Source organism: Acromyrmex echinatior, chromosome 11 (genome assembly GCF_024713525.1).
Source record: "Acromyrmex echinatior isolate Ae372 chromosome 11, ASM2471352v2, whole genome shotgun sequence".
Classification (NCBI taxonomy): Eukaryota; Metazoa; Arthropoda; class Insecta; order Hymenoptera; family Formicidae; genus Acromyrmex; species Acromyrmex echinatior.
The window spans coordinates 7601456-7611090 of record NC_141862.1 but is presented as its reverse complement, the minus strand read 5'-3'; positions in this window follow the sequence as shown (position 1 = coordinate 7611090).

Below are 9635 nucleotides of genomic sequence, written 5' to 3'. Positions count from 1 at the left end.
TTCGTCTGTACGATAAGAAAAATATTCTTTATCGCTAACAATAAGAAAAATGATTGCTCAATTTACTTTCTTCTTTTTAAGTAATGGTTGTCTTTAACAAAGATATTTTTTTTCACAATAATTTTTAAAAAAATATACCTTACAAATTTTAGAAAAAAATCATTATATATTTAAAACAAGATTTTCTTTTAAAAAATATTATAAAATTGATGAAAGAAGCGACTTTATAGTAAGCAAATTGAATTTGTTTTAATTGAATAATCTTCTATCATAGAAGCTGAGCTATATTTTTTACAGATTTAAATTTATTTAGCAGAATTCACAATAAAAAAATCGACTGTGCCTTTAAAATTTAACATTGTTGGTAGAGGATTAAAATCAGTCGTTTTTATATTGATGAATTTATATTTATGAAAATATTATAGATAGACTTGTATTCTGATTATTCTCACTGATACTACAGTTGATTAACATTTATGTGTGCGAGCTCTATGCAAATTCAAACGGAAACTCGAATAAAAAGCCTATACTAGGTCTTTGCGATGAATGACATGAGTCAAGAATCATCAACGTATAATACAGTCAACTGGACATTTTCGTTACATAGAAAGATAGATGTCATCAATCGTCACTCACAAACGTTTAATGGCACCTCGATCCTAATTGCAACCAATATCACTTTCTTATAAAGAATTCAGTTGGATACGCTAATGTGTATTAATTAATATATATTGCCATTGTACACTAATTTAATTTGATAATGAGTGTAAAAGTGAAATGCAAATCCAATAATTAAAGGAAAAGACCTATAAATGCAATTAGATATATGTACAAATTCTTATATGTACATTATATATATAATAATAATAATTAGATAATGTTCATAGAAATGACATTTCTATGTACATATATTTTACATACTATATACATATGTTTTATATCTTTTTAGCTCTTTAAACTGCGTACTGATTACTACTGGACTTGCAACTTGATCATAAACTGAAATAACGATTTGAAATATAATCTCACAAATCAAATTTGATGATAACGCTATAAACAACTTAGTATTTGTAAACAGATATTAAATTTCTAATACTATTATCAGAATTAATGGTACATATTTGTGAGATCATTATTTCAGATTTTGAAACTGCGTTGTAAGTCTGTAATATATTTATAATTATTTGATTTCTGTTTACAAATGTCACTTTTATTAATAAATGTGCATTTAATATATGTTCATAAATTTGGCATAATTTTTTAGATGTTTTCTTATGCTCCAAATTTTTATAGCGTTACGATAAATATTGTAAAAAGTATAATCGCGCAATTAATTACAATATACTACCGAAATTAATTATAATATAATTTAAATAAAAAATAAAAATCGTAAAAAATATGTTTTTAAATGACAATTCCATCAGAAATATGCGATTAAAATGCAAATAACCACTTCTACACTAATTATAATTCATGTCGAGACGAAGAGATTACGTAGTATCATTTTTATGAGCAAAAAATTGCGCTTGATCTCGGAATCACCGGATTCACGGCGTCTTCGAAAACAGCGGTGTATGTAGATAGATTTACATTGTAATTGCGGTCGAGAAAGTGAAAGCCAATGAGAGGAGATCGGTGAAAAAAGACACGCACTCGCGCTAATGTAACTACGTGATTAAATGGTTTTTGTTATCAATCTGATGTCGTCGATAAAAAAAATTGTCCATTATTTCCTAACGGCATCCGAATCACACATTTAAAAGATAATTTTACTCTAAGCAAAATTTCAACACTTTTCGTTTTCATTCTGACAAACAAAAAAAAAGTCGTGTGTATTATCTTTTCATTGACGTTAAAACGGAGTTTATATAGTTATGTATATGTAGACAGATGTATATATATTTCCGTTGACAAATTAACCTATCTATACAATCAGCAGAAAATACATATACAGAGTGTCCCAAAACTAATAAGAAATATTTTACAGATAATTTCTTCATAATATTTCAAGATAAATAAAATTTCAAGATAATAAATAAGATAAACAAAAAGTTTAAAACTGAAACGACGAGGTTGCGACAGCTTTCAAATGGAAAGAGTTTAAAAATTACAAATAACAAGAGCTAAAATTTTATGCGCAGAAATGACAAGATAGTCAATGTGAAAGTGCATTCTTGAACTTCAAAGTGCCTCTTTTAATAACAATAAAATGCTACATCTTCGCGCGCGAACAAACTGATCCATTCGCAAACAAACCGTCCTTGAGATTGAATTCACAAAATTCTAGCCTTTGTCATTCGTAAATTTAAAACCTTTTCTATTTGAAAACCGTTATAGCTTCGGCATTTTCATATTAGACTTTTCGTCTTAAAGAATTGTCTTTGATCAGTTTGAGACATCTTGTATATAGTACACACATACGATGAATAAAATATTTTATTCATCATATATTGTACACATATATATGAATAAAATATTTCTTTCTACGTTAATATGTAATATAAATAGCAATTTGGTTCGTCGAATGATAATTTAGAAAGACGGTCTGCAGCGATGAATGTTAGCTACAAGGTCACTTTTTTAAACACGTCCGGCGATATACTATCCATCTGTATATACGTCAAGTATCTAATCTACAGCGATTGTAACAGTAGAGATATGATTACTTTGTCGTATCATACACGTATACTGTTAAAGCGTAATTTTACGTGCAATTTCGACGAATTTCTTCGTTAGTTACACATTAAGCATATTTAAATATTAAATGACATTTAAGTGACAATATCGCATTAAACAAATACAATATATCGAACTCTCGATTGTTTTTCATGATGAGTTTATTGAACGTTTCCATGCGTTTCGCTCTTTAGGCCACCATGAACGGGATCATGAGTTATTCATCAGAATTTTGTTAATAATTCACAAATATCCACATTCCGATAATTTATTCACTGTTCATATTAATGGCGTTAATAGATTGGGACAATTTTAATCATAAATGTATGCTGATTATGATGTCTCTTCACGCATTATCAGCCTTCTTTCTACTACAGAAACCGACAGGCGAGTTATAATCATTAATTGAACTTTAAATTTTTTTATAACTAAAAACATTAAATATAATAGTAATGCATCCAAATATTAAAACAATAGTCAGTTGATTAAAATTCATGTTTACATTTGTCACAGTTACCAGAAAGGAAATTATAATTGAAAAAAAAGATAAAAGAGGTTGCTAACTAAATAGCGAGGCAAATTCATTCTTTTAAATTTTGTGGTTTTGATTTTAAATTTCTTTGGCATAAACAACAATTATGGCAAGCGAACCTGAAAAGACTGATGAAACTGAAGAAGCAGTAGTACATATAGAAGTAAATGTTCTTTACATATTTATATTAGAAGAATTACGAGATATTTTCTTTAATAGTATTTCTTTAATAAATCAGGATACAAACTTGCATATTCTATATGCAAAGTCTCTAATTTTAGTAAATCATGCAAAAGAAAAAAAACATACATTTTTTAATTTCTTTTTTATCTCATCTTTTTTTTCTTTTTTTTTCTCTTTTTTTCTCTTTCAGGAGATTTTTTTATTAAAACGTAGCAATTAAAAGTGACTGTTTCGTGTTCAGATTTTAGAAGTTCTCTAATTCATAGCGATCTGTACATTAGTTTTTGTTTGTTACAATTTAAGAATGATTTATAAACAAAATTTTTGTGCAACAGCAAAAATCGTTCTCTTAAACTCCGATCAAATGTATTATGTAATTAAACATACACTCTGCATGCAAAATGCTTAGTGTCAAATATTAAACAAATATTTAATAAAAAGGCAAATTAGTAAGTTGATAAATATTTATAAATATCAATAAATATGAGCAGTCAAAATTTAGTATTCGTAAAATAATATCGGATAAAGATACCGCCAACGTCATGATAATTTCATTCAAATAAAATTTTAATATATCCTTGTAAAAAAGGTGTTGCGTTTAAAAATAGGATTCAAGTGACGAAAAAAACAACGAGAATATCAACGAGAAGATCGAGAATCCGAAACAGTCGATGAATCCGAAACAGTCAATGAATCCGAAACAGTCGATGAATCCGAAACAGGACATAAAACCGAAGATCTGCGACGAGGAGCCTTATATCGTGAAGCTATTTAAAAATCTAATGAAATCTCAGAAAAGTCAAGAAAGTATAGAGAAAAAAAAAAATTTGTGAAGCATTTTGAAGCCTTTATAAAATCTTCAATAAAGATGACATTCGGAAAAATTATTATCGACAAAAAAATTTAGATATACATTTTAAATTACATCATGATTCGTGATATCTTACATTTTTTGTCAAAGTTATTTAGAGACAATAATTATCTCCTTGACACGGTTTTTTCTATCTTACATAGACATGTGACGATGTAATATGTAATTAATCGTAACTATAAGATAAAACAACACCAGCAAGGTCTATGAGAATAGTTTGGGAATATACAACGCGATATGCCCAAGATCGATATCCACATAATTCCTTGGTAAATTCTTTGAAGGATTTCGAACATGATTAATGCATTGTATCCGATGTAATAAGAGCTTACTGCATGAGTAACAATATTGGTAATGCTTCGTTGCGAGTTGCGACAGACTGAATAATGCATTTTGGGATCAAAGATCAGACACGTGTTCATCTGATTGATTATCCTACTGCGAAAAGATATCTATAAGATCATCTTCCAGACGAGAGCTCAAATCTAAAGGAATCAAAACGTGTCGTTCAAGAAATTGAGCTCTCTTTTCCGTCTTTATCATTCTACTGGTTTCCACTATCATTCTACTATTCGTACCAATGTGGATTAATTTTAATTTCAAGGCCAGTAGTGACGCCAACTTATTTCACGGCACTTCATTCGCGGTACAGATGCAACACATCAAGGTCAACGGAGAGAAATAACTTAATTTTAATTTAAAGTGTATTTTTATGACGAAAAATGTCAACATCATAGTCATCTTTACGTCATTGAGAAGCAATTATCATTTTAAATTATTCATTACTATTTTAAATTGAAAAAAAAAAATTTTAACTGGAAGTTAACTTTTGACGTATTCCTTGAGTTAGAATTTATTATACTACATCAAATTTTGTCTCGTAAAAGAAAATTTTGTTGCCATAACACACTTCTTTTAGCTTATTTCTTATGAAGTAAAAATCTCTACGGAATCGGATAATTTTGCTTTAAAAAATATCACAATAAAATTATTTGCTCCTTACTTACACAGTACGGATATAATCGAGTTCAATCATATTTTGCTTCGTAGAAGTAATATTTCGCCATGAGACTTTTTTTAAGTATGTTTTACAAAACTAGAAGGATCTATACTGAATTATAATAAAATAAAATTATTTATACCTCAACCGAATTATAATAACAAATATCAGAATAAATTTTTATTTTATCTTGTTTCTCAAAAAAATCGTTACGTAGAGACTCGCAAACGATTTTTCTGATTATAAATGTCGCAATTATATTATTAATTTTCTTAATATTTTAGCTATAATTTAGTTGAAATTTCCGATTTTTATAATTTACTCTTTATTTTTTTCTAAATACGAGATCTATTTCTAGATATTAATATTAATTTCTAGATACTAATTATTATTCTGTTCTAGATTTTTTTTATCTTCTAAATACTTTTTATTTCTTAGAACTGAAAAAGATCGAAAAGTAAACAGAGAGTAAAAGTAATCTACATTGATAAAAATAGATATACGCCATGCAACAAAAAAATAAAATATTAGGAACGATAAGTATAGATAAACTAACTGAATTTGTACGTAAAATTCAAATTCCTCAAATATCTCTGTACATTGACATCTGACATTGATGTTAGCAATTAACTTCTACGAATATTTGATATATTTCTCCACATATTTTTCGAAACTTTTTAATTTGCTCAATTTCTTTAATTAACTTCTTAATTCTTTTATTAACTGCTAAGAACAAACACTCAAAAAAAAAGTGTTTTATTTTAAGATATTAAAATGTTTTATTCTTGTCTCCATTTTTTAAATACTTAAAGATATTTTAGTTTTCTCTCAAATAAACAAAATATTATGTTCGAATTTGAAACACTATGCGTTTTCAATCCAAACACATAGTATTTCGTTCATTGAAAAAGTTTAAAATTAAAACGTCTTTAAATGGAGATAAGAATAAAACATTTTAATATCTCAGAATTAATATTTTTTTTTTTACAGTAATAATCGAGCCAATTACTTCTGTATGAGAAGTTAGTAAGTGTCCGCAACAATATCTTAAAATGATGAAAAAAAATTCTTATTTCGTAAGGCAATTGCATTATTGCAATTTTCATTCACGAGCAGAGAAAGCGGGCTTGGATAAGATTTCTGGAAACTGATGCAAGGCTCCGCTCGTATTGTCAATTTCTCTCCGCGCTAATTGCGCGCGTTTCACTCGGAATGCACGCACACACGTGGATGGGATGACAAGATAAAAACAATTTCTTGAATCCTCTTAGGCGGATATCAGACTACGCATTGAAGAATGAAGATTGAAAGACTGAAGTTTGACCAATCAGAACAAAAGAAGCCAAAACTTCTTTGTCTTCATTGCTGAAATTTCAATCTTTAATCTTTAATCTCAATCTTCAATGAATAATCTGATTTCGGCCTTACTGGCTGCATCATAAATCTTCATTCACTCTGTATATATACATAAGCTAGATACATTTAAAAAGATCACACGTTATCTGATAATGACAGCTCGTAAAAATGTTAAGTCATTGTTTTGCACTTATATCATTCGCGGAAATAATCGAATCGAAGAAATAATCAAGTCCTACATGAGACGTAATCTTTTCTATGTTCTTCTCAGTAATCATTTTAAAAGTCATTTATTTTCGCACGTGCTCGACACAGTCGATAAGGTCGGAAGAATTAAAAAGTCTGATGAGTCATATAAACTCATCTCCCGACACCTCCTAGACTAGATTTATAGTCCATTCTTATCTCATGTCTTAAATAATGGGCGCGTTCAAATCAATAAAGTGATTAGATGTGCTTGCTAAGCAATGAAACATTCGTTGGATCCACAAGTAAGAATCAATTATGCTCATTCGCTCGGCCTAGCCGCTTTCCCTTGAACTCGCCCATTGTCTTAAAATGCTGATACCTAATATGGCTCTCTAATTGATTTCGGTGATATATAATGCGTCACATACAATATACGCAGTAAGAAGAATAAAAAAGTGATCTATTACAATCGAATATCAGAAGAATAATCGATGTAATTGTATAATCAATTTCTTTTCTTCTTACTCCGTGTGTATTGTAGACAACGCATTATAACTTAAGAGTATACTTAAGATCTTGATAAGAAATGACTGTATGAGTCTTATACTTGTTTCTATCATAGATGAATTTTAATTTTAATTTGCTCTTCATCTTTTTCAAATTTTTAGAATTAAAGAAAAGTAAAGAGCTGTTAAATCAAAATTAATAAGAACGGGCATTAAGCCTGGTTAAGTAAATGCCAATGTAAGATTAGAACTTTAATCTCAGTTTGACTTACTGTTTATTTTTTTTCTAAAAGTAATAAATATACTAAATTAATTAAGTAAATAATTGGACTCTTTATAGTTGTATATAAAAAATAATTTGCAAAGGGGAGACATATGCATTCCCGTATGTTGAATTCCTCTGTTCCTATGATCGCTATCGCTGTTACCTCCGCATTGTGTTTCGGGCTTTACAGAAATTTTATCTGCGGCAACCTTAAGACCTATTCTAACAATAAAGTCATAAGCGGTAAGTCATAAGAAATTAACCAATCATAGTCAATTATTCTTCTCACACTTAACTGTGATTAGTTAATTTCTTATAGCTTGCGACTCTGTTGTAGAACAGGCTTAAGTCTTATCGGTGAGGTTGATAGCCAACTTATACGACTAACGTTGATTGGCCAATTTTATGATTAAGGCCTAGTTCCACAACTGACGGTTCAACTTATTTATTGTTTCTTTCCAAATTTAGAACTGGAAAAGATGAGAAACAAGATGAATCTCGGCTAAGAGTTAATCATGAGTTGTGAAACTGAGTCTAAGGCCCAGTTGTATCAATGTCACTTTAACTTTGAGCGAAACTTAAAAACTCTATCTGTCTCGCTTTAAAACCAAAAAGAGACAGAGACAGAAAGAGTTTTAAGCCTCACTTAAAATCAAAGTAACATTGCAATCGAGTTTAAGACTAATAGCGAATTCGATTTAGTACGCATTGATGCACATTAAAGCCATCGTACACAAAAAAAAAACATAAAAATATATTTGTAAATAAACATAGAAATCGATTAAATCGTGAAAAATACTCAATACATTTTATTGGTTTACTTTATTTGGTAAAATATATATTTTATAATTCGAAATATTTGTATTTCACTTTTATATTCACTTTCAAATTGAATCAGTGTACAGCGGCTTTGATATGCACCAGTATGCACTAGTGCTTCCAATTGAATTCATTATAAAACTTACGGTTACAGACTCATTGTAGAATCAGCATTAAAATTAATGGATGCATTCAGTACTAAAGGAAGCATTCGCTCACTGAGCGCTCAGTTGTTCACCTTTTTCTAATTCTTAAAATTAGGCTCAATTTCACAATTCACAGTTAACTGTTAATCGAGGTTCAGATTTATTTATAATTCTTCTCATTTTATCTATAATTCTAGAATTGGAAGAGAAGGAAAATAAGTTGAGGGTAAGAGTTAACCCTGAGTTGTGAAGTAGAAAAGTATATAAAATAAACAGTAAGTTAAACCGAGATCAAAATTAACAGTTTCAACCGAGTTTGTTTTGAACGTGACATGTTTTAATCACGCGATATACAAACGGAAAAGGTGCTGCTTACGTGTCACAGGAAGATACGACCGTTCAATGTAAGTGGAATCATGCACCGTTAATTTGACTTTATTGATATATAACAGCGATAACATAAAATATATAATATTTGTTCTAATTTGGTAATCTATTGATAAGCTAACTTCTATGAAATTATCAAATCTCTAGAACCAAAATAAATTACGTTATTTTTAATTATAAATTAAAAATACAGAACGCGCGTAATATATTCAAGAAAATCTCTCATCTAACGATTGCAAAATTCGTATCATCATCACGCGACTACGAGCTTCTAATGTCACGTAATCGTGGTCTCTCCCCGTCGAAACCTCAAGCTCCTTCTTCGACGGGTCGTTATCCCCACCGCTTTATCACCTGTCGGAATGCGGTTCAAAATTTACCTTATAATGGCCGAGCGGTTCGGATAAACGAAAGCTGACTCCTGTTACCAATAGCGACAACCACGTGACAGAAGTTGCATCCAGCTGCGTCTAGTAAATGTGCACTAATTCAAGAATTCAACTTTCACGATTTAGAACGATGACGAATACGAACGTCGCGTAAGTGATCCGGTACGATCCGGTCACGATCGGCGAACGTCGGCGATATCACCGTTGTTCTTTTTTTGCTGTCATTCTTCCGAGCAAAAAACTACAGAATGGTTGATAAAAATGGGCGCGCATTAGTCGACAACGACGCCGCGAGTGGCGATGCTTGGAAGCGCGC